The sequence below is a fragment of the Crocodylus siamensis genome, chromosome 4 (genome assembly GCF_052110815.1).
Source record: "Crocodylus siamensis isolate JL-2025a chromosome 4, ASM5211081v1, whole genome shotgun sequence".
In the NCBI taxonomy this organism is placed as follows: Eukaryota; Metazoa; Chordata; order Crocodylia; family Crocodylidae; genus Crocodylus; species Crocodylus siamensis.
This window is the reverse complement of record NC_143398.1, coordinates 72,086,813-72,114,079: the sequence shown is the minus strand read 5'-3', so window position 1 is coordinate 72,114,079 and position 27,267 is coordinate 72,086,813. Positions and strand designations below refer to the sequence as shown.

At 45.3% G+C, this 27,267-nt stretch overlaps 1 protein-coding gene across 1 annotated transcript in view; it reads left to right on the top strand.

Moving 5' to 3' along the window:
- The first annotated feature begins 4,861 nt into the window (after positions 1-4,861).
- The window catches only part of LOC149865860 (uncharacterized), an 88,336-nt gene continuing 65,930 nt past the window's right edge, over positions 4,862-27,267 (top strand). Inside the window, exons 1-2 of the mRNA XM_090042559.1 lie at positions 4,862-5,043; positions 26,213-26,268. The gene's annotated coding sequence lies outside the window, so the exon portion shown is untranslated. The remainder of the gene's footprint in view (positions 5,044-26,212; positions 26,269-27,267) is intronic.

Here is a 27,267-nt window from a genome sequence, read left to right as displayed (position 1 = left end):
TGACCCTCGTTTGGGTTGCAACTCAAGGTTGGGAACCACTGCTCTAGATCCAACTCTTGGTGTCTGGGAAAGTATGGCGTGAAAAAACAAGGTACTGATGGAGGTTACAGCAATTCACCTCCACTTATAGCAGGATAGGAACAGACAGACATAACAGTTGTATCTAAAGAGCTTATACAAGTATAATTTACTACTGGTAAAAGTGTTAGATTTGTTCACAACCTTAGCCACCTAGGTAGAAATTAGGTACTTAAAGTGGAACTTAAGGCCATGTGTAGACGAAATGAGGGGCATGTGTGCACGACACTTTAAAGTGGGTTAAATGCTTTTGCACCGCTTTAATGGTGTTGGTGTTTGCACATGTTGGTGGTGTGTTGCACATTAATTCCAGCCACTGTAGCAAATACAGAGGCATAATGCACCTTAAATGACCTGGGGTGCAGCAAACTAAAACTCCTCCCACCCTTATAGCTGCAGAGCGAAGCACAGGGTTCTGTGCAGACCAGGGGCTCTGCAGGAAGCCCGTGCAGGCAACTGGCAGCAACCTGGGAAGGCAGGCTCTGCCCAAGAGAAAATAAAGCAGTAATCCTTTTTTTTTCCTTCCTGGAGCCTGCCTGCCTAAGCTGCATGGGGCCCCAGTGCTTCCCTTCGCAACTGCGGTGCCCCCCCAGGACTGCCTGAGTGGAGTATCCTGTGGGCAGGTGCCTCCTGTGGGGGGAGCCACCGCTGTTGTGGAGGGAAGCACCAGCCCTCCCCACCCCCACAGTCCAGGGACTGCTCTGCCTTCCAGCAGCTCACCCTCCTTTTCCCCATCACCAGAGAAGCAGGTAAGTGCATGAGTGTGTGCACGACATGGGAGTTTACTTGGCCCTAAATTGAAGCAGTGTTTTTAAAAACCTACTGCTTCAATTTAGGGCCCAATTTCATCTGTTCAGCCTTCACAAGAGAAGGCTGAGGGGGGACCTGGTGACAGTCTATAAATTCACTAGGGGGGGACCAGAAGTTCTCTCCCCCCTTTCTAGGGGGGAGAGACCTTGTTTCCCCTAGTGCCCCCTGGCATAACAAGGAATAACGGCCACAAGTTGTTGGAGAGGAGGTTTAGATTAGACATCCGTAAGTACTACTTCACTGTCAGGGTGGCTAGGATCTGGAATCAACTTCCAGGGGAAGTGGTGCTCGCTCCTACCCTGGGGGTCTTTAAGAGGAGGCTTGATGCCTATCTAGCTGGGATCATTTGAGCCCAGTTTTTTCTCCTGCCCAGGCAGGGGTTTGGACTTGAAGATCTACAAGGTCCCTTCCGACCCGACTTCTATGATTCTGTGATTCACCCCCCCCCCCAGTGTCTCTTTGGTTTGGTTCTTACTCCACTGATCTAGATTATCCCTCTCATTTTTGTAATTAGGAATTACCCTTTCAAGCCCAGCCTCATTTTCCTGTATGGTTTTTCTGGAATTAATGTTTGACTAAAGAAATGCATACGAAGGCAAGAGTGAGCTACTGTCCCGGGGAGGTCTCGCTGGTAATTACTTGTTACTGCTGAATACTGGAGTGCAGCCCAGGCAGAATTAACCTACAAGATTACCAATTATGCACATTGCAGCTAGGAGTATAATTACACTACTATTATGGACCCCATTTCTGTAAAATGCCATTATTGTACTGTTTAGAAATGTCCCCTTAGCAGCAGTTATAAATGTACTTAAATTCCAAGGCAGGTTAATTAGGCATCAATTAAAATATTTATTGAAAATCTTATTAATTGGCTATAACTACCATGTCATATGAAACAAATTGTTTAAGGAGACATGAAATTATATCTTAGACTCATGCATAGTTACAGTGGATGAAATTGTAATTTATACAGTATGCTTAAGGAAAAGCACATTACACACTTTTGAGTAGCACTGTGATTTTTTTTCTCCCTATTTTTTAAACCTGAATGCTTGTTTAAATAATATTTTTAATATAGCTGACAAGGTAAAGTGCTGCTTTAGGCATTGCTTAAGTATTTTAATATCTACTTTCAGAAGTAGCAGAGGTGAAATAATAAATATAGCATCTGGATTTCATTAGCATTAAAGGATTTCACTTGCTTTTGTGATTGGGAGTGTTTGGTATGCAGAACACACTCAGAAGCAAGTGACAAGGAAGAATCTTAAACAGCAAGTCTTGTAAACTGTTCCCCAATTCTGCCTTCAGTGACATCCTTGCAAACCCACTGGTCCTGATCCACTCCTAAGTTAGGAAGCATACCCTCTGGTGCTTGACTTTTTGCTCCAAATTCTTCTCTCTCCCTCCCTCATGTTTCACCTCAGTTTCATGTCACACCTGACCCTCTTACTTTGATCTGCCCTGTTCACTCCCCCATCTGCCTTGTCCTTCGCTCTTCCTTCCTTTTCAATTTTCATCTCTGATTAAACCCACCAAATAGAAAACCATAAAGCTAACACAATGCTTGGAATAGAGAAACATAAAGCTAACACAATGCTTGGCACATCTTATTCATAGTGCTTGTGGATTATACCCCTTTTCTCCCATCCTGTGTCTATCTTACCCATTCAAATTGTAAGTGCTTCCAAACATGGACAATCCACCACTCACAGTTTGTACAGTACCTAGCAGAGTGAGGCCCCATTCCCAGTTTTCCATTAGGAATTACTACAATAAACTTGATAGTAATCTCGAGTGCTAAGGTGGTTCCAAATTTGCTGTGTAGGTGATTGCTGCACATTGTTGCAAGTATTGCTTAGAGCTGATAACCTGTAGGCCAGCACTTCAGAAACAGAACCACCATTTTTATGGTCATCCAGCTCTCTCCCCATATATTTTAATAACACTATTGCAGGTTATCCTTGTGTAAATTACTTTTTAATCTATGGCATTCATAGCAAATATCAGTGTTTACTTAGATGAAGACACTGTCTTTGGAGTTCTGCAGGAGGCACAAGATTGCACAAATGAACAAGGGAATTCCCAACAGAAGAACATACCTACACATAAATCTGTGAAAGACATTTATTCCTCTCTGCAAAATTTACCAACTTCTAGAATGGCTCAGAATAGTACCTACAGCAAAACTATAATGACCTTTTATAATGGATTAAAATGATAGGCAATTAGTAACTTAGAAAAGAAAATGCAATATTATTACCGATTTTTTTTCTTGGTGTACTTAGCAGTTTAACTTTGGTTTAGCGCAGGGCTGTTTGCTTAGAGCATGCACAAATATATTTATGTGATGCATGCTATTTATACATTGTGTCATTTCTGTTAAGATGCAGAGTCTGATAGAGTCCATCTAGTATTAATAGCTTGTTTACCAAAGCCTGACATTTTAGTATGCTTTGGTATTCTTTAGTAATACTGGACAGCAGCTTTTTGTGAGCTATACAAATCATAATTCCACGAATTGTTATGGTTATTGTGTTATATTAATTTAATAAGCCCCTGCTGCTATAAGGTCTGGGTGCAGATTATAAAAATCAGAGCAGCAATGTTTAGATTTTCCTTTCATATCTTAGACAGCTGTTGGTTGTTTTCAGTGAAATAGTTTTAAAAAGAATTAAGCTAAAATCTTGGTCCTGTAAGTAAATGGCAGAACTTTCCTTTGAATTCTTCATTTAACTGAAGTCATTCCTAAACCTTATCAGGTGCTGAAAAATACAAATTTGGGATTTGCATGATCCTGTTTTCAGCAACAGTCCTTAAACTCTGTATTTTGACCGTAGGTTCTGTCTATCTACTTGCATGAACCTCATCACAATAGAACAGGGGCTGTGATTCTTTATCTCGTTATCCTTCCCTATAACTAAATAGGAGAAAGCCAGCTTGTTCCTGGTTAGATGGAACAGTAATCTTGGGTTGGAAAAGGAGGTTCTTGCACTCAGAAGTTTGAAAACCATTCCTGTAGAATTTGAGCATTAATCCCTAGAGATTAATAAAATCATTCTACCAAAATAATTTTTCTGTGAGATTGGGAAGTGGAATATTTGGGCCCTAAGTAACTGCCAAAGACATAAACAGTAATTACATGCTATTTGTGCACTGTGAAAAGGAAGTGTTACTGATTTCTGCATACGTGTGTAGAACTGTCTCTGAGGATACCCACACTATAGTAATTTTGCTTACATAACATCTATTGTCAGTAAGTAAGATCTGTGTATTCACTTCCTATGCAAAAATGTACCCTTGAGAGCATTCAGTAAAAATAAAACTTGTTGAACTGCTTTATTCTGACCTAATTTTAAGCTTTCTGATCAGTGTAGATGATTAATAACTCTGAATTTCAGCACCAGAGATGCTGCAGCTGTAAAAGCTATTAAAAAACAAATTACAGCTTTTCTTCTCTAAAGATGCCACAATGACTGGTTCCCCACACTTGGAGCTGAATTCCCTATGCTGAGATTGGCCACAATTCCCCCAATTCTTAAAGATTTTGGGCCCTTTGAAGAGTGGTGACTGCCCTCAAACTGGTTTCTACCACAAGTAACAGGCATGACTGAAAGATGTAAGTGAACTATCTCCAATCTAGCTAACTCAAGGCATCTAAACACTGAGTAAGCAGTACCTAGGGTTCTGGCGGACATGTGCAACCTGTGCTAATACTTGTGCTGCTTCTTCACTGATGCAGTTAATGGAGATACCTCCTGATAAGGAAGGGGTTCATGCTTTGCAAGGGGAGCTAGACCAAAGAGCTTTCCCATCCCTAAGGAGCACTCAGGCTGCTGTCTCTGGAAAGAATTCCCATCTGGGTTCACCAAAACAGCTGTATACACAGGAAGGGGAAGCAGCTTTGTGGTTTTCTAAGGAAGAAGGAAATGTTCTTCTTCTTTGCTCCTAGCCTGGGGAGAGAAAGCTAGAAGACAATGAAGATCCTGGGAAATGGACTGTTTAGTTACACCACAGGACTGTAGTAATTCACTTTCTTCTAACCCAAAAGAGAGCTGAAGCCAGGAGGCTCCCAGACCTGGAAGCACAATGATTATGAGAAACTGAATGCTTTATCCCCTCCAAATACCTGAACTACTTAGAGATATTTGTAAGGTAAGACTGATTGTCTATTTTCCCTCTCTAGTTTGATTACTCCTGAGTGATGTGAACCAGCTATATTGTAGTAGTGGTCTTTTCCCTCTAAACCACACACAGGAACACCTTGCTTCTGACTCTGAGCTGGCCAAAACTGAGACTCCCTGCCCAAAGCTGTATGTGTTAAAGAGCCTTGCCTAGGTAAAGACATCTTCTAGGTTGCTGTGCAAGTGGCTGGCTCAGTGTCGGAGTTTATGCAAACTTTTATTTGTCTTGCAGTACAGCCACCTTCAACTGTAAGACCTTGTGGTCTTAAGTCTGGCTGTTTATAGCCTATTTAATATTTCCAGCCTCACAACAGTTTTGGTTTTTTTTCTTCCTAACATGATCAAAAAATCTTTGAATCTGTGGAGATTCCCTTCAAACTGTTCAGTCACAGACTAGGATGCCTAATGGCACCTTAGGTAAAAACACTTACCAGGAACTATTTCTCTGAAGACCTTGTTTGATTTGTATTCTTGTACATCTGCTTACCTCCCTGGAGAGCTAGGAAGATGGAGACTATTTCAAAGAGTAGTTATTTTTCTTTTCTATTTTTTCTCCTGATGGTCTCATCCTCCAATATTCTTAGAGCATCTTTTGTACTCTTTACCAGGATCTGTTCCTTGCTGAAACACAGGAATTCCTAAGAGACTCAAAAAGTTGGTTTCAGAATGAGGCTGAATTACCACTGTCTCAGAGTCTTCATACTTAGAGGACTCATTAGCAGTAGCAAGAAAATGACAGCAAGATGTAGAGCCCAGCTAGCACTTCTCTCTTCCCTTCATGCTATAGCATGTTGCAGTACAAAGCATGCTGAAGTAATGCAGGAAACAAGATATTCTAGGGTTGCACAAATGCATCATTTATACATTGCAATGTAAAACAAGTAGTGCTGCTAATAAATGGAGTTACAGTTTCAATTTGTTTGTGCTTGATCAGTGGAGGTGCCAAATCTTTTATAAGATGCATTGACTAAAGAATATTATGTACTCTAGAGTGTTAAATGCCAGTACTTAAATAAACAGAAACGTCCAGAGAGCAAATGAACATTTACACAGTCAAGCATTTGCACATTGATTGCTTCAAAATGTTTATTTGTCATTATTTCAAATGGGGTAAAATGAAGGAAAAACAAGTATGGCAAGAAAATAAAGTAATATAAATCATGTTTTGAGCCTAGTATGATTTCCAGATGACAAATATAAATACATCTGAGGAATGGGAAATTAGTTATATATTTGTAATTCCCCTGCCTCCAGAGAGAGACTATTTATCAGTCATATTTTTCAGTAATTTGTCTGTTTTTCCCCTATTTCTGCACTCTTTCTTTCTAAGTAAAGGAAATATCACTTTCCAAGAAGATTCCATGTTTGTTTAGAATGAGGCTCTAATGTGTCCATCTTGTCTGTTTAGCTGCCCTCCCCCCACCCCCCACCCAGGCCAGCTATATTCCCCTGGCTCCTGAGTTCTCCCCTTCCCACCCCTTAGAATGCAGGCAGGTGGGAGATAGCGAAAAACTTTATTGAGCAGCCCACACCCCCACAGCTAGGTGGGCTTGCATGCCAAAGCATGTATCGATGCCAGCAACAGTGTTGCTGTTGCCCTTTGGGGTCAGGCCAACTCTCAGGATCTCAATATTGTGCTGTTAGACAGGAGGGTGTGACACAATTGCACATATACAAACACACAAAATCAATTAGGTGCATACACACACTACCAGCTCAGGCACATACACATCCAAACCAGCCTAGGCACATGCATACTTATCACCAATTCAAGCACATACACTATACACCCCAAAAGTTAGACAGATCACTAATTCGTATATTATGCACACAATGACTTGTATATACACCCCCCCCAGTTCACATACATACAACCCATCTACACATACACACAAGTAAGTTCCTAACTTGGATGGTACAGTGTGTATGTGTGTGCTTGGGGTACCTGGGGGAAGGTTCAGGTGAGAGAGAGAAAGTTAAAGTGTAGGGAGTGAAAGTTTCCAGAACTGGGATTAGAACCGGTTGACTCAGAGAAGCTGACTGAGAAACTGAGGCTTGGGTTTACATAAGGTAGACTGGAGCTGGAAACTGAAACAGACAGCTGAGATATTGTGGGGGGGTGGAGAGGTGGGGGATAAGTGGTGGTGAGGAGGAGACAGCCAGGTAAGAAACTGAGGCAGAAACCTAGTTGCTCAGGGGAAAAGGAAAAGGCAGTGGGGATAAGACAGTGGCAAAGAAAACAGGGGGGGTTGGCACCAGAAAGGTGCTCTGGACAAGTGTTGGAGGTGGCAGTGAGACAGAAGCAGGAGAAGGAGAAATGAGACAGAAGTTAGAGGAGCAGAGGTTGGAGTAGGGCAGAGATTGGAGTAGGGCCAAACCATAATAAAGTGCAACCCTGGGTGCCGCACAACACGCACCATCATCTGAATAGTGGGATCCTGGGGTACCTGGTAGCCAGTAGCCCTGCCCAGCCCCCCTTGGAAGCTGTTGCAGTGCCCCTGAGTGGAGAGCCTCCCCTTGCAAGCACCCTCGCAGACAATTCTCAAACTATTTACAAGATTTAATTATTTACAACCTAACAAATAACCATTAAATAAACACCTTGATATACCAACTAATAGACCCTCAAGAAATTATTTACACAGTCTCTCACTTGCACCCAGTACCAAGGGATCCCATGTGCACTGCCTCTGGCAGGGTGTCTCAGGGAGTGGAACAGTCTGTGTCCCTGCACGTGGTCTGTGGACACTCCCTGGTGCTGGTGTCCGTCTCCGTGCTGTTGGGGTCTCCAGGCAGCAAGGGTCTCTGGGTACCGGGCAGCAGCTTCTCCTCTGCAGTCCCTGCAAAGACAGCCTTCCCCTGTCTTTCATCCCCTTCCCTGGCTAAGCAGGGAGCAGTATCTGAGCTGCAGGCTATAGCAACTCTCCTACCTCAGAGCCTGGCAAACGCAGCCCCTCCCTGGACTTTTCCTGCCCCTGGAGCCCCTCACGGAAAACAGGGCAGACTCTGGCAGTCTCCCCCCCACCCCCAGCTCTGTTGTGCTCACCCAGCCATTCACCAGGCTGCAGGCAGGTCTTTCCTGGCTTGGAGTCTCCACAGAGTCAGCCCTGCTCTGACCCTGCCTCTGCAGGCTGGGGGGCTGGAGAGAGGAACTGGATACTGTATCTCTCCCCTGGCAGCCCTTCCTGCTGCTCCTCAGGGCACTCCTAGGGGCTCTCCAAGGAATCGCTGTGTTGAGAGTCGGCCTCTGGTCTCCAGCCTGCCCCTTAGCCCTACTCTCTCTCTCTGTCTTGTTCCCTCCCGCAGGAAAACTGCTCCCCCGCTTTTATCCAAGCCTCTCAGCCAATCCCAGCCCAGAGCCCTTCCCGGGCTTTTGCTAAAGGCTTTCTTTCAAAACTTCGCTGGGGTTACATCACCCCTCCCACTTCCAACAGGGCTGCCTCCAAAGCAGCTTCACTTGCCCTCAGAGCCTACAGTGGCCCTGCTGGGACAAACTCTGTCTCTCTCTGCCAGGCAGCCCTTCCCATTCTTTCAGGTGGGTCCATTTTTTAAATGCTGCTACAAAAGTAAAACCCAACTTAGGGGTCTAAATAACAGTTTTATTACACAGACAACATACTACACAGCCCCATGAAGTTATTAGTTCACACACACACACCAGGAGAAGGAGACTCAGTGGAGGGGCTGGATTCCAGGTATGGAAGAGAAGCGGAGTCCAAGTCCTTGGTTGAAGGGGGGGTGATAACTACCTATCCAGGCTGGAAAGGGGTCCTTGTCCAGTAGATGTTGTCCAGAGGGGGGTTGCCAGCAGGGCCTTTGGGTGGATAGGTGGTATGGCATGGTGCTGGTCCAGATGGAGAGGGTGTCCCAAGGAGTCAGTCTTCACTACCCCTTTTATTGGGCAGACTACCTCTGATCTCCTATGAGGAGGGCCTGTCCAGGCAAGGCCAGTCCTGTTCCAGAGGGCTCCAGGTGTTCTTACTGAGCATGTGCAGCCTTGGCACAATGGTGGGTTGCCTCATCTTTTGTTTCTTGAATGCTGAAGGTGGTTCCAAGGGCTGGGTCTTTGGTCCAGGTGATATGAAAATTGCGGTTCGTTTTGGAGGCTCACAAATAATAATTCCTCAGGCACACATTGTTAGTAACACAAAGGATATATTTGCAAATAGGGTCAGAGTGAAGACAAAAGACCACTCTGCCCCCGAGGAAAACTCTTAGCTGGCTTTTATCCCTTCCCTCCTGGGCACGTGTGCAGAAGCATGAACTCTTACAACTCATTTCCGGTTCATACAAACATACATGAAATGACGTCATGTCATCCGTCACATGTGCATTATAATTAACTACTTAAGTATGCGGGGCGGATAGGCATATATGCATTAGCTAATTACGCATGCTTAGAAAGCTCTCCAGGTTACCAAAAGTTCAAACCCCTCTCTTTCTCAAGGACACAGCCAATTAAATCACAGCCTCTGTAATCTACATGAGAAAGCAGAGGGATGCTTGGGGGAAGTATAGGAAAAAAGACAGTAAATTAGCCAAGAGGAAAAAGGGAGTGATACTTTAGCACAAAGAGTCCTTGGTAGTGTTTTTTTTCTCTTATCAGGTACGAGATACAAACTGTGCAGTTCTAACAACACTCTATTCATTATACATTTTTAATAATATTTCTAACACAGGTATTGGTGTTGATCGTTCGTCATTCAGAGGGAGCTATTTTTAGACCTACTGCCATTGTTTCTCAAGCACCCTCATTCATCCCCATTCATTCAGGAACCAAGTTACTTAGGAGGAGTAGGTGTGAGTCATGGGTTACACAACCAGGCCTGGAGACAGGATGGAGACTTGACAAAAAATGGAAACTTGACATGACTTATGCTAACTTACATATGTAGGCCTAAATTATATAGTACCTGTAAAACGGTAATATAGAACAGTAAAAGTAAATATAAACATAATACTTATACAATATAAAGAAGGAGAAAAAACAAAACAAATACAACTTGCTATCAAAATAAAATGATGAAGCTTATCCTATGTCTTAGCCAACTTATACTTCTCTATAGGGAATGGAGAGGGAGAGACAAAGTCAGAAATGGGGAAATTGGGGAAGGGGAGGGAATGCATTTAAAGGGGAAAAAAGAGAAAAAGAAAAACTTGGGGTTTTGCTACACCTTGACTGAGGCAGGGCAGTTGGGGGCAGCTCTTGAATGTCAGCAACTCTGTCTGCTGTACTTTGCACTGAAATCAGTGCTGTTGGTGTGCATTAGGTGTGCTCACAGCATGGCTACTGAATTTAGCCCCTTCAGGGACTGAAATCTACCTAAGGTGTCATCTATCTCCCCTTTGGATAATGACCAAGTGGAGGCAGAAGCTATGTGCTTTTCTGCTCACGGTGGGATGCTTCCCTGTCTATGTGGAAGCCTAATTTTTGGAGCAAAGGGCTCTGTGGGCCAAAATGTAGGGACCTACTGAATTTTATGGGTCCCAGAATATAATTATTTAGGATTGCCTTTGTAATTTAGGTGCTTTAATTCTGCTTATGCCCCTAATTTAGCCATCTGGTTCTGGCTTTTAGGCTTACCTGAAAGGGCCAGTTCTGGCATTCTCATATCGAGTAGTGTGACACTGCACTTATTCCCATACATTGAGATGAGCCTGGCTAGGAAGCAAGCTACTACTCTTTATGAGTAAGCATTGGAGAATTGGGTGTAAAATTATTAGTATACAGATCTACATGTGTGTGTAGTATGCATACACATGCTTTATATTTTAAATTAAATTCATGCAGTTTGAACACAAATGAAAATCTCAGAAAAAAATCTGTGACTTGTCACTGGAAATGATGATTAGTTAGTAACACTGAGACTATGAACAATGTAATTTTTTTTTTTTCATTATTTGACTTCTCTATTTCTTGTAGCTCAGGGTTTTATGGCAAGAGAAGGCAAGTATAAAGATAGGGTGAAACATGCCTGTCTGTATTTGATTACATTATACCTCTTCACAAGAGAGAATGTTATTACTTGGGGAAAGTGTTTTTCACTGGCAGTTCTGCAATGATTACGTGAACAAGTGTTTGTGTTTCCAAGAAGTTTAGAGGGTCTGCACGTTGCTTTTTGTTTTACTTTACGTAATCTGTAATTTTCCATCGCTTTGGTTGACCCAGACTTGTATTGACAATAAATTGCTGCTGTCCCTTCAGCTTTCTCAGATATTGAAGTAGATCTCAAAGTAGTTTGTACCATTGGAAGCTATAAACACTTTGAATCTTCTCATTTGGAAACCCCTTGTTGGCTTAATTCTCAGTTCATGGCAGGCAAATGCCTCTTAAATGCATCTAAGAAAATGAGAAATCTTGATCTGCTGACTTCCAAATGTTTAATAAGGATTGGAATGGATAATGCATGTGTTCCTCAAGGGTACTGTGGACCAGAGCTATTTCTACCTTTAATATTTTAGCAAACTTTAATGTATTGGAATAGCCAGCAGAAGAGTTGCTTGGTTTTACCTTGAGCAATCTATTTTTTTTTATTAATTCAGTTAAGTTGTCCCAGTAATAATATCTTAGAGGCTCCAAATTACAAAAGGGCCCCACTGGTAGGTATTGTATGCATAATGAGAGATGATTCCTGCCCTCAAAAGTTAATAAACATAGGCAAGACAAATAAAGGAAGTATCATTTTCCCCTTTCACAGCCAGGGATATGAGATGCAAAGAGATCAAATGACTTGACCAAGGTCAAGCAGGAAATCTGAGCAAAGGTGAATATTGAGCTTAGGTCTCCTATGTTCCTGACTAATGTCTTTAAACACTAAAGAATCCTTCCTCTGTCTGCCTGTGCTAGAATTCAGATCCTCAATGTGTAGAACTACATGCATTATGTAAACTTGTATCATTGTTGCTGTCAGTCTTTTGGATTCACTGATGATCCAGCCAGGGCATCCAAGTCCAATCAATCTAGCCATCTCAGCCTGAGGAGATAGTCAATGAAGGATGCCTAGTGGTGTGACAATTGTGTATCTGCCTCACTAGGCCAAATTGTAATTAAAAAAAAGGCTTTGATTGCATTTCCTGCAATACTGCATGCAATCCTGTGGCAGATACATGGGCTGTAGTGTCTGTTGCTCTTGCTCCTTCAACCCAGATCAATGCTCTGCTTCATCCTCTCTTCAGCTAGCAACTCTCAGTGGTCAGTTGGTATCCAGCTCTGAATAATATGGGATTTCAGTAGATCTCCAACTGCTTTCTCAGCCATCATGCAAAGGACATTGTAACTCTTATTGGACGAGCTGTGTAGTTGGGATAAAGTTAGACAAGCTTTTGAATGCAAGACACTTTCTCAGCCATCTTTACCTCACTGATTGCATTCTAGTTCTCTGTATAATAGCAATTTAGGTATGTGCTCATCACCCATGCCTGTGATATAGCTGGCTTGGCTTCGGTGCTGTAATAACTGGCTCATTGCAGCACCTTGGTATTAGTCAGACTATTTGAACGTCAGGAGGGACCTCAGGAAATGCGGTGGACTTTCTTCAGCTACTGGGAGCATCACTTCCACAGTCTGGCAAACATGAAATGGTGTAGAGACCTTGATTTTATTTTATTTTTTTAATTAATTAATTAATTTGATGCCTGCAGATCTACTTAAATAGTGCCTTTGGCAAACTGCTTATTTTCAGGACTAAAAAAACCCATACTTATTGGTATTGATTTGATCTGTCAGCGCACAACCCTTGGAGTAGAACTCACAAGATGCAGGAAGTCATTCTTCACAATTGCAGTGTGGGTAGCACAAAAATCTTGCAAGTTACTGGCTGATGACTTTGGTCCTTGTTAAATTAAATGTGAGCTCAAAGCTGTTTGCAACTACCACATGGTGACCCAACTTCTGCAACTTTTAGGAACAGTTCTCTCTGTCCTACAGCTGCAGGTTTGTCAGTGAAAAGAAACCAAATAGCCTATATTCACTTCAGTTTGCTGGTCAGTCCAACTAACAAGAGACAATAAATGCCAGGGTATGCAAAGTCAATGTTCTCCTGAGAACATAACTCTTTATAAATGCATTATTTCTAGAACCATCTGAGATTATTCCTTTCTTTTGCATATTATCATTTGAACCCATTTTCTGTATTCCTTGACTGTTGTCAACTTCCAAGTCACTTGCTATACCCTGATTGACAAGATACTGGTTAGGAGGTATTTACAATCACTTCTTAACCAGTAAAAGACTTTGATATCTCCTAGTCCTCCTAGGTAGGGCACTACATCCTTGTGATATTCAAGCAATCCTTAGTATAGTAGGAAGGCCCCAAAACTAAGACGGTCAACACCAACATCTGTGAGTCCTGATCAGTATGTGTCCTTAATGTGCATGTAGCAAGCTTACCTTCTCCAAGCTTGGCTTGAGTCTCAGGATCAAGGGTCTGCTGTTTGATTGGTGGAGCCTGCCCACCAATCTGGAGGCAGCACAAGGGAAGCAATGCCCCGCCCTTTTCCAAAGGCCTGATGTGGAGCACTGTGGAGGCAACTGCAGACCACACAACCTGGACAAGCTCTGCTGCATGCACCCCATACCCCCTTCTACCCCTGCTAGCTCCAGGACCTAGCACCCAGGCAGCCTCCCTGCCCCCCCCCACACCCTCCCTAAAGGGCAGGGGCATGCAGGGAGCAGATTGCAGCTCTACCTCAGGCTCCAGCCCTGTACATCCCTGCCTGTCTGCCCCATGATCCTGGGAGCCAGGAGCTGTGTGGCCAGGGTGCACAGCTGGATGGGTGGGTCTTGAATCTTGGGGTGGTGACAGTGCAGGGCTGGGGCAGAGTCGCAGTCTGCTCCCTGCATGTTTGCCAATTGTAGCTGTGCCCCAGGCCCTAGCCTTGCATTATCACTGCCCCTCGACTGCACCTCATGATCTCAGCCTCACCTGCCCATCCTACTCCCAAACACTGCTCCCCATCTGCCTGTGGCCGCATCCTATCTAGGAAATTTTAGTGAATTGGGGGCGGGAGGGAGGTGCTGATCTGGCCCATGACAGCTTGTCAAAACTCCCTATGTGGCTGGTCTAAGACATCAGTGAATTTTGTGTTAGACAGCCATGTCATCATCCACATTAAATTCTGTATTAAATAATGCTTAGTGCTGTTGCTATTGTACTGCCCTTCAGTTTGGTGCTGTCACATATCATGAACATCATCAGGCTGTCTAGTTCCATCAGTCGTTGTTATTTGGTAGAGTTGGACACAAGCTTTGCCAGAAATCTCTCTGTAATATCACTGATTGTCAGTGGAATCAAACTTGTCAAGACATGTTTTATTGATTATCCTATCTTTATTCCAACAACTTTTAGAACATTACATCATTTTGGTCAAACATCCTTGTAGGGATGGATCACAAAATTGGTTGTTTGCTCAGTGATGCAGTACTCTGTGTTGCAATATACACTGTCCCACATCTCTGTTTAAGACCAAGGAATGCAACTGTCTTGTGGGCTTCCTTGAAAAATAAATTCTATCAACTCAGACCAGATGACAAAGCTAACCTATTTAATGACTTATTTGCCTCCATTTTCTTGAACAGGGACTGGATCAGCCCCCCCACTGGCTCCCCTCAGGCCCCAGGGAAGGTGCACCTAGGTCAAGGGTCAGTGAGGATCTAGTCAGGGAACTTCTGGAGGGATTGGATGTATTTAAATCAGTTGGTCTGGATGATCTCCACCCCAGAGTGCTGAGGTAATTAGCTGAGGTCATTGCGGGACCCCCTGGCTTTACGAGCACTCGTGGTGCTCTGGTGAGGTACCGGAGGACTGGAAGAGGGCTAACGTGGTTCCCATCTTCAAAAAAGGGAAGAAGGACGACCCGGGAAACTATAGGCCAGTTAGTCTTACCTCGATCCTGGGTAAGCTTTTTGAGAGAATTATTCTGGCACATGTCCACAAGGGGCCAGCAGGGAAGATTATGCTTAGGGGCAACCAACACGGGTTCATTAGAGGCAGGTCGTGTCAGACCAACCTGGTGGCCTTCTATGACCAGGTCACAAAATCCTAAGATGCAGGGGTAGCAGTGGACATAGTCTTTCTGGACTTTCTGAAGGCCTTTGACACTGTCTCTTGCCCTGTTCTCATTAAAAAACTGGGGGACTGTGGTGTCAATACCTACACAGTCAAATGGGTCACCAACTGGCTGGAGGGCCACACCCAGAGAGTGGTGGTGGATGGGTCATTTTTGACCTGGAGGGATGTGGGCAGTGGGGTCCCCCAGGGTTTGGTCCTCGGGCCCGCACTGTTCAACATCTTCATCAGTGACTTGGATGAGGGGGTAAAAAGCACCCTGTTCAAATTTTCTGGTGACACTAAGATGTGGGGGGATGTGGGCACATTAGAAGGAAGGAATAGGCTACAATCGGACCTAGATAGTTACAGGGGTGGCTGGATGAGAACGGGATGGAATTCAACACTGACAAGGGCAAGGTGATGCACCTGGGGAGAAAGAACCAGCAGAATACCTACAGGCTGGGGAACTCTCTTCTCGTCAGTGCAGAGGCAGAAAAGGATCTTGGAGTCATCATTGATGCCAAGATGAACATGGGCCGGCAGTGTGGGGAGGCAGTCAAGAAGGCCAACCGTACCCTGTCATGCATCCACAGATGGATCTCAAGCAGGTCCAAGGAGGTGATCGTCCCCCTCTATGCGGCATTGGTCAGGCCGCAGCTGGAGTACTGTGTCCAGTTCTGGGTGCCACACTTCAGGAGGGATGTGGACAACATGGAGAGGGTCCAGAGGAGGGCCACTTGCATGATCGGGGGCAACAGGGCAGGCCCTACGAGGAGAGGCTATGGGACCTGAACTTGTTCAGCCTCCACAAGAGAAGGCTGAGAGGGGATCTAGTGGCCTGTTACAAACTATTCAGAGGGGACCAGCAGGCATTGGGGGAGTCCCTGTTCCCCCAAGCACTACCAGGAGTAACTAGAAATAACGGTCACAAGCAGGCAGAGGGTAAATTCAGATTAGACATCAGGAGGTGCTATTTCATTGTCAGGGCAGCTAGGATCTGGAACCAACTTCCAAGAGAAGTGGTGCTGGCTCCTACCTTGGGGGCCTTTTAAAACAAGGCTAGACAATCACCTTTCTGGGGTTGTTTGTCATGGCAGGGGGTCGGACTTGATGATCTGCTCAGGTCCCTTCCGACCCTACTAACAAGATAAAACAAGACAAGATTTTCATGCAGCTCTTTAAAAGGACAACTTCATGGAGATTAGATTTTTTCACCAGGCTGTGGTGCCAGAGTGCAATAGGAGAGGTAAGATAATCTTGAAGCTCTTTATAGCTCAAAACAGTGTTTGGATATGGATGTACCCAGCAGAATGTCTAACTAGAGTCTTAAATGCCCGTATTTGACCTTGTTGTTTAACTTATAGTGTCACATATATCTGTGGTAGATATCTAAGATGCTCTTGTAGACATAAAAGGCAGCATATGCTGAAGTGTATCCTTCAGTGGATAAATAATAATTGGAGAATTAGATTTCCTATCTTCCTAGTGACGTTTTGAAGGTGGAAACATCAAAATTGGAAGATGGCTCTCTACTGCTCTTCACTCCAAGTAATACATTTATATCTTTCTTTCCTAATCTCTTTTTGTGTCCTAAATGCAGTCTGTTTAATTTGTCATTGTACTTTTTAAACCCAATACCCAAATATTGAGACTGTAACTCAGTCCTTTGGATTTAGGTCACTATGTGATTTTTTCCTCCAAGGCAGACTAGTTTTATAAAAAATAGCCTGTATGGATCATGGGCGACTGGTGACACTCCCCCCACCCCCACCGCGACCAGTCCCACGGACTGGAGAGGGTCCTCCCACAGCCACTCCTGCCACCCGGCACTCTTGGGATGCATGGGCATCACCACTGTTATGAATGCCTTGCCTTGCCTTCCCTATGCTCTGCTTGAGAAGATGGTGAACTTGCTCCAGATTTGCTAGAGCAACTATCAGCTATTGGCTGAACAGAACGTGTCTGGACTAGAATATTAGGAACCAAGCCAGATATCCTTAGGGTAACTCTTGCTCTTTTGTACATAATTCTTATACATGCTTAGAAGTTGAGAAAGTGATTGATTTCAGTTGTTTCAAAAATACAAGCATGGAGACAAAGTATATGTAAGAAATAAGAATCACTTACATTAGCTTCAGTGCTGAAAAATGTTAAAGTTAGAAAAGGCTAGAGCAGTGGGAGCCAACCTTTTTGGCTGGCATGCCACCAGCTAAGCTCCACATTCTCTCCAAGTGACACTCTGATGTCCTCCCCCTGCTTGATCTGTTGCTCTGCTTTCTGCTACCTGTCCTATCTGTTGGAGTGTTCCCTGCTCCTTCCCCAGTGTACTGTGTGCCATATAGAGGCTGCCTGTGCCACAGGTGTGTAGGTTGGCTACCCCCAAGTTAGAGTTAATGATTATAAAAGTGATTAATTATTTTCATTTAAAGCACTTGGTTCCTCATGCATGTGGGTAAATTATACAGTACCCAATTACATACTGTTTTAGGATGATAGGATCATAGGAAATTATGGCTGGAAGGAACCTCTTGAGGTCATGTAGTACAGGCCCCTGCTCAAGGTAGGATCATCCCTAACTCAATCTTCCCAACCAAGGATCTCTCCAAACTGATTTTGAAAATTTCCAAGAACAGACATTCCGCAACTTCTCTAGATAGCCTGTTCCAATGCTTGACCATCCTTATAATCAGAAGGTTCCTCCTAATCTCCAACCTAAATTTCCGCTGCTGAAGTTTGAGTACATTGTTCCTAATCCTGTCCCCTACATCACAGACAAAAGGCCATCTCCATGTTCTCTATAATTGCCTTTCAGGTATTTGAAAACTGTTATCAGGCCCTGCCAACCCCTACCCAGCCCCCAGTCTTCTCTTCTGACTGAATAGGTCTAGTTCTTTCAGACTTTCCACATAAGTGTTGTTTTCTAGGGCCGTGTGTAGAGTAAATGAGGGGCATGTGTGCATGACACTTTAAAGTGGGTTAAAAGCTTTTGCACTGCTTTAATGGTGTTGGTTTTTGCACATGTTGGCGGTGTTTTGCACAGTAATTCCAGCCACTGTAGCAAATTTGGCAATGTAATGTGCCTTAACTGACTTGGGGCACTGCCCTACAGCTGTGGAGCAAAGCACCAGGCTCCAAGGCTCTGCAGGAAGCCTTGCAGGCAGCCTGGCAGAAGCCTGGGAAGGTAGCATCCGTCCAAGAAGAAAAAAAAACCCAACTGTGAGCCTGATTGATTGATTTTCTTCCCCCTTCCCCCCACAGCCTGCTTGCCTGAGCTGCGCTGGGGGCCTGGTGCTTCTCTCTGTGGCTGTGGTGCCTCCTGTGGGGAGCCACCACTGCTGCACAGAAAAGCACCAGCCCCTCCCCCCTACCCCCCCTGCAGCCCAGGAACTGCTGCACGCATCAGCAGCTCACCCTCCCCTCCCTGATACTGGAGAGGCAGGTAAGTTTGGGTGCATGCACAACACAGGGGTTTAAATGGCCTTAAATTGAAGTGGTGTTTTTAAAAACCCACCACTTCAATTTAGGGCCCCCATTTTGTCTACACATGCCCTAGGGCCCCTAATCAGGGATCAAATTACAGGAGAGCTCAGGGGGAGGGGAGGGCTCAGCCCTCCCCTGCATAAGAGATGAGCGCCCTATACAATTTTTAAATCATACCCTGGAGGTGGGGGGGGGGGTCTCTGATTTTATTAGGGCATTGTGAGGGACAGCCCAATTTTTTTTTTTTTTTTTGCACACCCTCCAAAGAGTCAAAGTGTGATTTGAACCCTGCCCCTAATCATTTTGTCTCTCTGTGCTGGACTCTTTCCAACTCGTCCAGATCCTTCTTTTTATGTGGGAACCAAACCTGGACATGATGCATTGTTAGCTCATATTCAGCTTACAGTCTATTGCAACCCAGCAGGCTAAGACACTCAAAGGAACCCACCCCTACCCCAGCCCCGGAATGATGTGTAGGAAAAACTAGGGCCTCCAATGGGACACTTACACGCCTGTACACCAGCTTGAGGAATAAACAGGAGGAACTGGTTCTTCTGCTAAACAAGAATGACTATGATTTCATAGGGATAACGGAGACCTGGTGGGACTCCAGCTATGACAAGGCAACAGGAGAGATCATAGGGGCAGAGGTGTAGCTCTCTCTATCAAGGGAAGCTACACATCCCTTCAAACTGACATTGGCATCCAGGGTGGATGACCGAAGACTCTCTGGGTTAAAATCTGTGGTGAATATGGCATAGGGGATACAATGGTAGGAGTCTGCTACAGACCTCCTAATCACGATCAAGAGCTCAACCAGGAATTCACCGAGGAACTGGCTGAGGCTGCACACTCCCAGTGCGTGGTTGTCACGGGAGACTTCAACTACCCAGACATCTCATGGGAAGAGCACTCAACCAAATCCGAACGGTCACAAAGCTTCCTTATGCACGTGGATGAGCTGTATCTGACTCAAGAAGGCTATGAACTGACAAGATGCAAAGCACTGCTCAACCTGGCACTAGCAACAGGGGGATGATTTAGTCAGTGACCTAATGATCGAAGGGAAGCTGGGAGACAATGCCTATGAGCTGATCACATTCGCTATCCACTGTAAATCTGGACAGTCAGTCAGCAAGGAAGAAGTCCTTGACTTCAGGAAAGCTGACTTTGACAAGCTTAGGAGGCTTGGTGGTGAGGCCTTAAGGGACCATGACCTGAAGGGGAGGGGAATTTGGGATGAGTGGTTGCTCCTTAAGGGAGTGATCCTGAAAACACAAGCAATGTCAATCCCATCTTGGAGGAAAGGCAGCAAAACGGCTCTGCAGGGAACTTGTGGACCCCCTGTGTCTAAAAAGAAAGACCTATAAAGGATAGAAGACTGGAACCACCTCAAAGGAGGAGAATTCTGCACTGGTCCAGACCTGTAGGGAGCAAACCAGGAAAGCCAAGGCTGCGACTGAACTCCAACTGGCTACACGTATCAAAGATAATAAAAAGTCTTTTTTTAGTTATGTGGGGAGCTGGAGTAAAAGCAAGGGTAACATTGAACACCTGCTAAACCAAATGGGATAATTAACAACTGATGCCTAGAAAAAAGCCAACCTGCTTAATGGGTATTTTGCGTTTGGTTTTTCACCAACCCCAAGGGATGGCCCTGCTCTATATGGTATGGAACAGCCAGGGTGAATGAGAATTTTTACCCTACATTAATGTAGACCATGTGAAGGAACACCTTGAGAGGCTGGACACCTTCAAGTCAGCTGGCCTTGACAGTTTATACCCCAGGGTACTTAAGGAGCTGGCAGGCATAAGAACTCAGTGACTGTCATGGATCTTCAAGAACTAGTGGTACTCAGGTGAAGTGTCTGAAAATTGGAAGAAGGCTAATGTGGTACCTATCGTCAAGAAAGGGAGGAAAGTAGATCCAGGGAACTACAGGCCTATCAGCCTGAACTCTATCCCGGGGAAGATCTTGGAAAAAATTATCAAAGAGACCATTCTTGACAAGATGGCTGATGGCAACATCGTGAGGGATAGCCAGCCTAGGTTTGTTGTAGGTAGGTCTTGCCTGACCAATCTCATCTCCTTCTATGACCAGGTGACATATCACCTGAACAAGGGAGATGAGATGGACATTGAGTATCTTGATTTTAAAAAAGCCTTCAATCTGGTGTCCCATGATCTCCTCATGGGGAAAAATTGGCTAACTGCCGCCTCATCGTAGTCCAATGGCTGGGGAATTGGCTCTGAGATCAGACCCAGAGAATGGTAGTTGATGGCAGTAAATCATTGTTCTGTGCCATGACAAGTGAGGTCCTGTGCCATGAGAAGTGAGGTCCCCCAAGGCTCCATCCCTGGGCCTATACTGTTTAACATCTTTATTAATGATGTAGACATTGGTATCAGAAGGAGACTGGCCAAGTTTCATAGATTTCATAGACATTAGGGCTGGAAGGGACCTCAGAAGATCATCGAGTCCAGCCCCCTGCCCAAAGTCAGCTGGAGTCATAGGATCCCAGCAAGATAAGCATCCAGTTTACTCTTGAAGGTGTTCAATGTAGGTGTTTGAACCACCTCTGATGGCAGGCTGTTCCAGACCTTGGGGGCTTGGACAGTAAAGAAATTCTTCCAAGACTGAAACGGTCTTGCTGATGACACCAAACTTTGGGGTAGAGCATCTATACCTGAGGATAGGATGGTGATCTAGGCCGACCTAGACAGGCTCAAAAGATGGGCAGATGAAAACCTGATGGTATTCAACACCAAAAAATGCAAGGTACTCCACCTTGGCCGAGGGGCGGGGGGTGGGACCCACAGCACACTTATAGCCTTGGTAGTGCTATGCTTGATAGCAGCACAGCTGAAAGGGACTTGGGGGTCATGACTGATCACAAGATGAATATGAGCCACCAATGTGATGTTGCAGCTGATAAAGTGAGCAAAACTCTGGCTTGCATCCATAGATGCTTCTCAAGCAATCTCAGGATATCATCCTCCCACTTTACTCGGTCTTGGTGAGGCTGCAACTGGAGTGCTTCATCCAATTCTCAGCTCCACAATTCAAAAAGGATGTGGAGAATCTTGAGAGAGTCCAGAGGAGAGCCACACACTTGATGAGCGGGCAAGAGAACAGGCCTTATGATGAGAGGCCTAGAGCCATGGGACTCTTCAGTCTGGAAAAGCGTAGGCTGAGAGGAGACCTAGTGGCTGCCTATAAGTATATAAGGGGTGTACATCAGGACCTGGGGGAACGCCTGTTCACCAGAGCACCCCAAGGGATGACAAGGTTAAACAGTCACAAACTCCTCCAAGACCATTTCAGGCTGCACATAGGGAAGAACTTCTTTACTGTCTGAGGCCCCAAGGCCTGGAACAGACTGCCTCCAGAGGTGGTGCATGCACCTACTCTGGACTCCTTTTAAGAGACATTTGGATGTTTACCTTGTTGGGATCCTTTGACCCCCAGCTGGCTTTCTGCCCCTGGGGCAGGGGACTGGACTCGATGATCTTCCAAGGTCCCTTCCAGCCCTAATGTCTTTGACATCTGTGAAACCCCCAGGTCCTTCTCTGCAGTACTGCAGCCAAGCCAGTCATTCCCTAGTCTGTATTTGTGCATGCAATTATTCCATCCCAAGTGCAGGTCTTTGCACTTGTCCTTGTTGAATATCATCTGCTTGATTGAGGACCACTTGTCCAGTTTATCCAGGTCATTCTGAATAGTAGCTATGCCTTCCAGAGTGTCTGCAGCTCTACCCAACTTGATGTCATCTGCAAATTAGCTAAGCATGCACTTAGTTTCATCATCCAAATCATTAATGAAGATGTTATGGCATGCTGAATGTATGCAACAAAAGTTCAAGGCTGACATTTGTATCCAGAGCACCAGTTCACACATTTCATATATATAATAGGCATCGCACATGAGGATTCTCTTTCAAATATCCACTTACCTCTGTTGAAGCTATTCTTAAAAGCATACTACAAATTCCTTTTCACTCTTGATTGAAGATGCCAAATGAAAGTACAGCAGTTAAAAAAGTGACTTTGTTAATGAGGCATCTGCTTAATCAGTGGATCTGATTACTACAGCAATTAATAGACTTCTTTCTTTGCTTTGCTAATTTTTACTCCTGTTAGCAGTTCAGAGCCAAAAGACTAGGCTCTATTCTACCTAGTAGAATTATTAAATATGTTCCAATTCTACATCGCATTCATTGCATGTGGTTATATAATAGGCACCCCTGTGATGGGTAAAAGGAAAGGAAATTTGACCAAATGAACTGACTCTATGGGCGCGTCCACAGGAGTACACATGTGCCTCTTAATCTGCCTCAAACCCCTTTGAGGTGGGGCAATAGGCACATGCAGGAACAAAAAGATGTTACCTGCACTGCAAACTTGCAGCGTGGGGAGAAAATTAGACATGTGGATATTTAGGGGTCTAAAAAAAGTGAAGTATAAAAAAGTAGCGCAGGGCACAATCCCCGACCGTGCCCTGAGGCAAGCAGAGGCTGGGTTCTCCAAAGAGATGCTCTGGCTGCCAGAGCGTTTCTACGGTTGCCCCTCACTCTGGTACTGAAACACATGGCCTGCCAGGCCATGTGTTGCAGGACCAGGGCTCCATTGCTGGTGAGTAAGGGGTCAGGGGGACAGGAGGAGTGGGGAAGGGACTGTGGGGGGGACCTCTGATGGCCCCGCCAGCCCTCCCAAACCCTGCTGGGAATGGCCCCTTCCCCCACCAGCCCTCCCAAACACTGCTGGGACTCGCTTCTCCCCCTGCCAGCCCCTCTGAGCCCCTTGATGCCGCTCTGTCTGGCCCCATCCCCCTCAAACTTCCCCCATCCCTGCTCCCCCACCCCATACTTCAAAAAAAAAAAAAAAAGAAAGAAAAGAAAACCCCGGCACTTCCTGGCAGTTGGAGCTGCTGTCTATCTGACTGGGGCCCTGCCTGCACAATTTGGGGCAGGTTAACAGCCCCAGTGGCCCCAACCTGGGCCCTCCTGCCCCTCCACTGTCCTGTACTGCCGGGGAGCTCTACCAGGAGGTCCCGGAGCCCCCCCACCCCTGCTTCTAAGGTAAGCAGAGGCTTTTTTCCCCCACTTTTTTCCTGTTCTTTTTCTGGGTTGTTTTTCTTTTAAGTGATGGTGCCTGGGGTTGTGGGGGTAGCCTTGGGAGCTTGGGGGTGCAAGTTGGGGGGTGAGGCTGGGTGGGGAAGCCATTGGGGGGGAACTGGGGAGTGGGGCTGGGTAGGACAGCCATTGGGGGGGCTGCAGTAGCTGGTGGGCGCTGGGGCCAGGTGGGACAGCAGCTGGAGGGGGCTGGGGCTGGGATGGGGCATGTGAGCCTTGCAGGGGGGGTGATAGCCCCTGTGGGGGCCACTTGGTCCCTGCTGGGGGGCTGAACCCCTTGTGTGGGGGCTGAATCCCATGTTTGGGGGCCATAGCCCTTGTGTGGGGGACCAACCCCTTGTGTGGGGGCCATTGTCCTGTGGGAGGGCAGCAAAATATGTATTCATGAATTCATGAAACCTGTATTTAGAGTTCACTTTATTATTATGATAAGAGTCTTGCTTTAACACTGTAGATGTATCAATAAAACATTGTCCAACTGATTGTTGTCTCTATCTCACTCTCTCTCTGTCTTTATAGTGGTATTTTGTTTTACTTGTGGAAGAACATGGATTTGGGGGTATTTCAGAGAGTAATTTTGGGATTTTTTTAATTGGGGATTTTTCAATTTTCCAATAGAGAACACCAGAATTCTTGCTAGGGAGGCCAGTGGCAGGACCCTGCTTGCTCAGAGCTGGCACCTTGGACTCATCTGGCTGTGGCTGACCTCCTGGGTAAATGGGGCCAGGAGGACATGCTTTGACAGTTCAGAGCAGGCCACCACACCCGGAGCATCTTCCGGGTGATAGCTGCCCAGATGGCTGGGCAAGGGGCGCAAATGGCAATAGTGCTGCACAAAGGCCAGCCCTGCAACTGCAGTCCACTGGCAGCTGGCCCAGAGGGGCAGATGCCTCTACTGGCTGTGCAGTCCCCATCCAAGTCTGGCAGGTGCACAGCTGGTCACAGCCAGACAGCAGCCCCCACTGCCAGACTGTTGCAGTCTGGGTAGAGGGTTCAGGGAACTTTCAGGGCTGCTTCAGCAGTCCAGCTAGCACAAGGGGTAGTGTCCACAGGTACCAATTGGCTGGGCCCCAGAAGCTCCTGAGAGCTAGTAGCCCTAAGCTACTTGCCAGGGTAGCTTTTTATACTGCTGGGACCAGGACAGAGCAGCTTTTTATACTGCTGTGGATAGCACAGGTGCTGGCCCCAGGCTCTAGTGCCCCCTGGCTGAAGATCCGGGCGGAGCCAGGCAGGTTTTGCCCCTAGTGGTACAATTTGCTCCACCACAAAGAGCATGTCTGAGCATGTGTGCTGAGGCAAAAAGCCCTGGCTCAAATTTGCACCACTTCTATTTAAGCTGCTGCAAGCACACATGCTTACATGCGTGGATGCGGCCATATATAGGTATAACAGAAGGCAAGTTTTAACTCTCAAAAGTTTTTTATTATTGGTGGTTATACACAAGCAGAAAAGAATGCAGATTCTCAGGGATCAGGTTGGCTTTGCATGACTGGCAGGTAGAGAAAAATACATCTTTTTATATTTGTAAATTGTATATTTTTTGCTATGCGGTCACCTAAAAGCAAGCACTGAATTCAATGATGTCATTTTAATGTGCAGCTCCACTCTGAAATATGACCATAAAAACCAACATTGTGCAGTTATAGATCTGTCTTTAAGTGACCTTTGAAATAGTAAAGGTGATCCTTGATGAGTGACTGAGTATTTTATTTAGTATGAATTACAGACCCTGACAGTTTAAATATGACCTATATGATTATCTCTCATTGGCTATCTGGATCTTCTGAATAAAAAAATGAAAAGCACATAGAATTTATTGGTTTTACAATTATTATTAAAACAAAGAAAAGAAAAAGCTTAATTGGGGAACTTTCTGGGGTTTGTTATTGTTCTCCGCTGGAATTAGATGGGATTAGGGTACAAAACCCTCACTATCCTTCAGGGAGAACCAGATAACATTGCATAAAACTACTTAGCTAGATCAGGGTTAAATTGTGGCCAATGAAATTTGACTCAGCTGCCATGACCCCAGGGGGGTGGGGGGGTGAATGCTACCACTGCTTGCCACCCTGCCTCCTCACCTGCCACTGAGTTTTTGGCATCTTCATTGGCAACAGTAACTAAAACTGGTGGGGAAAAGCGGGCAGGGCAAGGGTGATCATGTTCTGGAGCCATGCAAATGCAGCAGCTCCAGCAGCTATGCCAACAAGGTACTGCCCCATCACTTAAGGTGGGTCATTTGGCCTGTGAGAAGCCACACTGTCTGCATCTGGCCCTTGGATCAAATGCGTTGGATCCTCATGAGCTAGACTGAGGCAAGAAAAGAAAGTGGCTTTGGGGATTTCTAAGGAAAGGACACAAAGTTTTCTCTCCTTTTCCAGTATAGGGATGTAAGAAAGCCAAGGACTATTTAAGACCTTGGGAAAGTAAAAGTACTTTTTTCTCATTAGAGGTCTGTGCTACTTTCTTGTCTTAACAGGAATCTTTGGGATCAGGAGGACATAGATTTAAATCCTGGCCCTGTTGCAGACCTAGGTAAGGCACTTTATAGATGGGGAACTGATTGCAGAACAATGAAAATTATGATAATGATGTCTTATCTATTGATAATGTAAACTGTCTGGGGCAAGGACTGTTTCTTACTAGGTGTTTGTACAACACCTGATACAGTGAGTTTCTTGTGAAAAATCAGGGCCTCATTGTGGCGAAATGCCGGGCTAGCGGCTCCGGCACCGCTTAGGGGAGCCGCGGGCTTTGCGGAGTTGTGCGAGCGCGCGGCTTGTGGGGCGGAATTGAGGTAGCTCTTAGCCGCCCTCGAGGTTCGCCGAGTTGGCACAAGTAGACGACTTAGAGTAAGTAGTTAGTGTCTCTTAATCTATAGGGTGTCCGCTGGTTCACGAGGTTCCAGAGCCAGCCCTTGCGTTCCAACAGTGGAACAAGTCCAAAGCTAGGTGCGGCTGCCGACTCCTTAAGTCCCAGAACTGGTCAACGGCTCATGAATGGGAAATACAATGCAATACTGTAACACAGTGAATCGTTGTCAGTTGTCGGATTTCTGAGGCCTTTATCTTCGCTGGGATACGCCCAGGCGGGGAGGCTGAGAACCTGTCTGCGGGGTGATCAGGCCCACAGAGTTTTCCAGTTGTCGTCTCTGCTGCTTCCTGCTTTTTTGCCTCTTTTATAGATGTTTGTTGGACTGCCTCTATGACACTAACTATAGTATACAGATAGGATAATTTTCTTTTACATAATTATTGCTAGGCAGATTTTCTACATAAGTTTCATTTCTGTAGAAATGACACTTTTAGATAAGAAATGAAATTTACAGAATGCGCATGTGTAGCTTAATGCCAGTGGAGAAAAGTACAAAGCGTTCATTTTGATTAACAGTCGACTTCAAGGTTACATAAATGTGAGAGTGCCGTGCGGCAGTTATACAGAAAAGAGAAAATAATATAAAGTCTTTGCTAAAAACTATAAGACAGTTACACTCGTAAGTGCCATTGTCTTGCAAATAATGAAAAATCATATGCT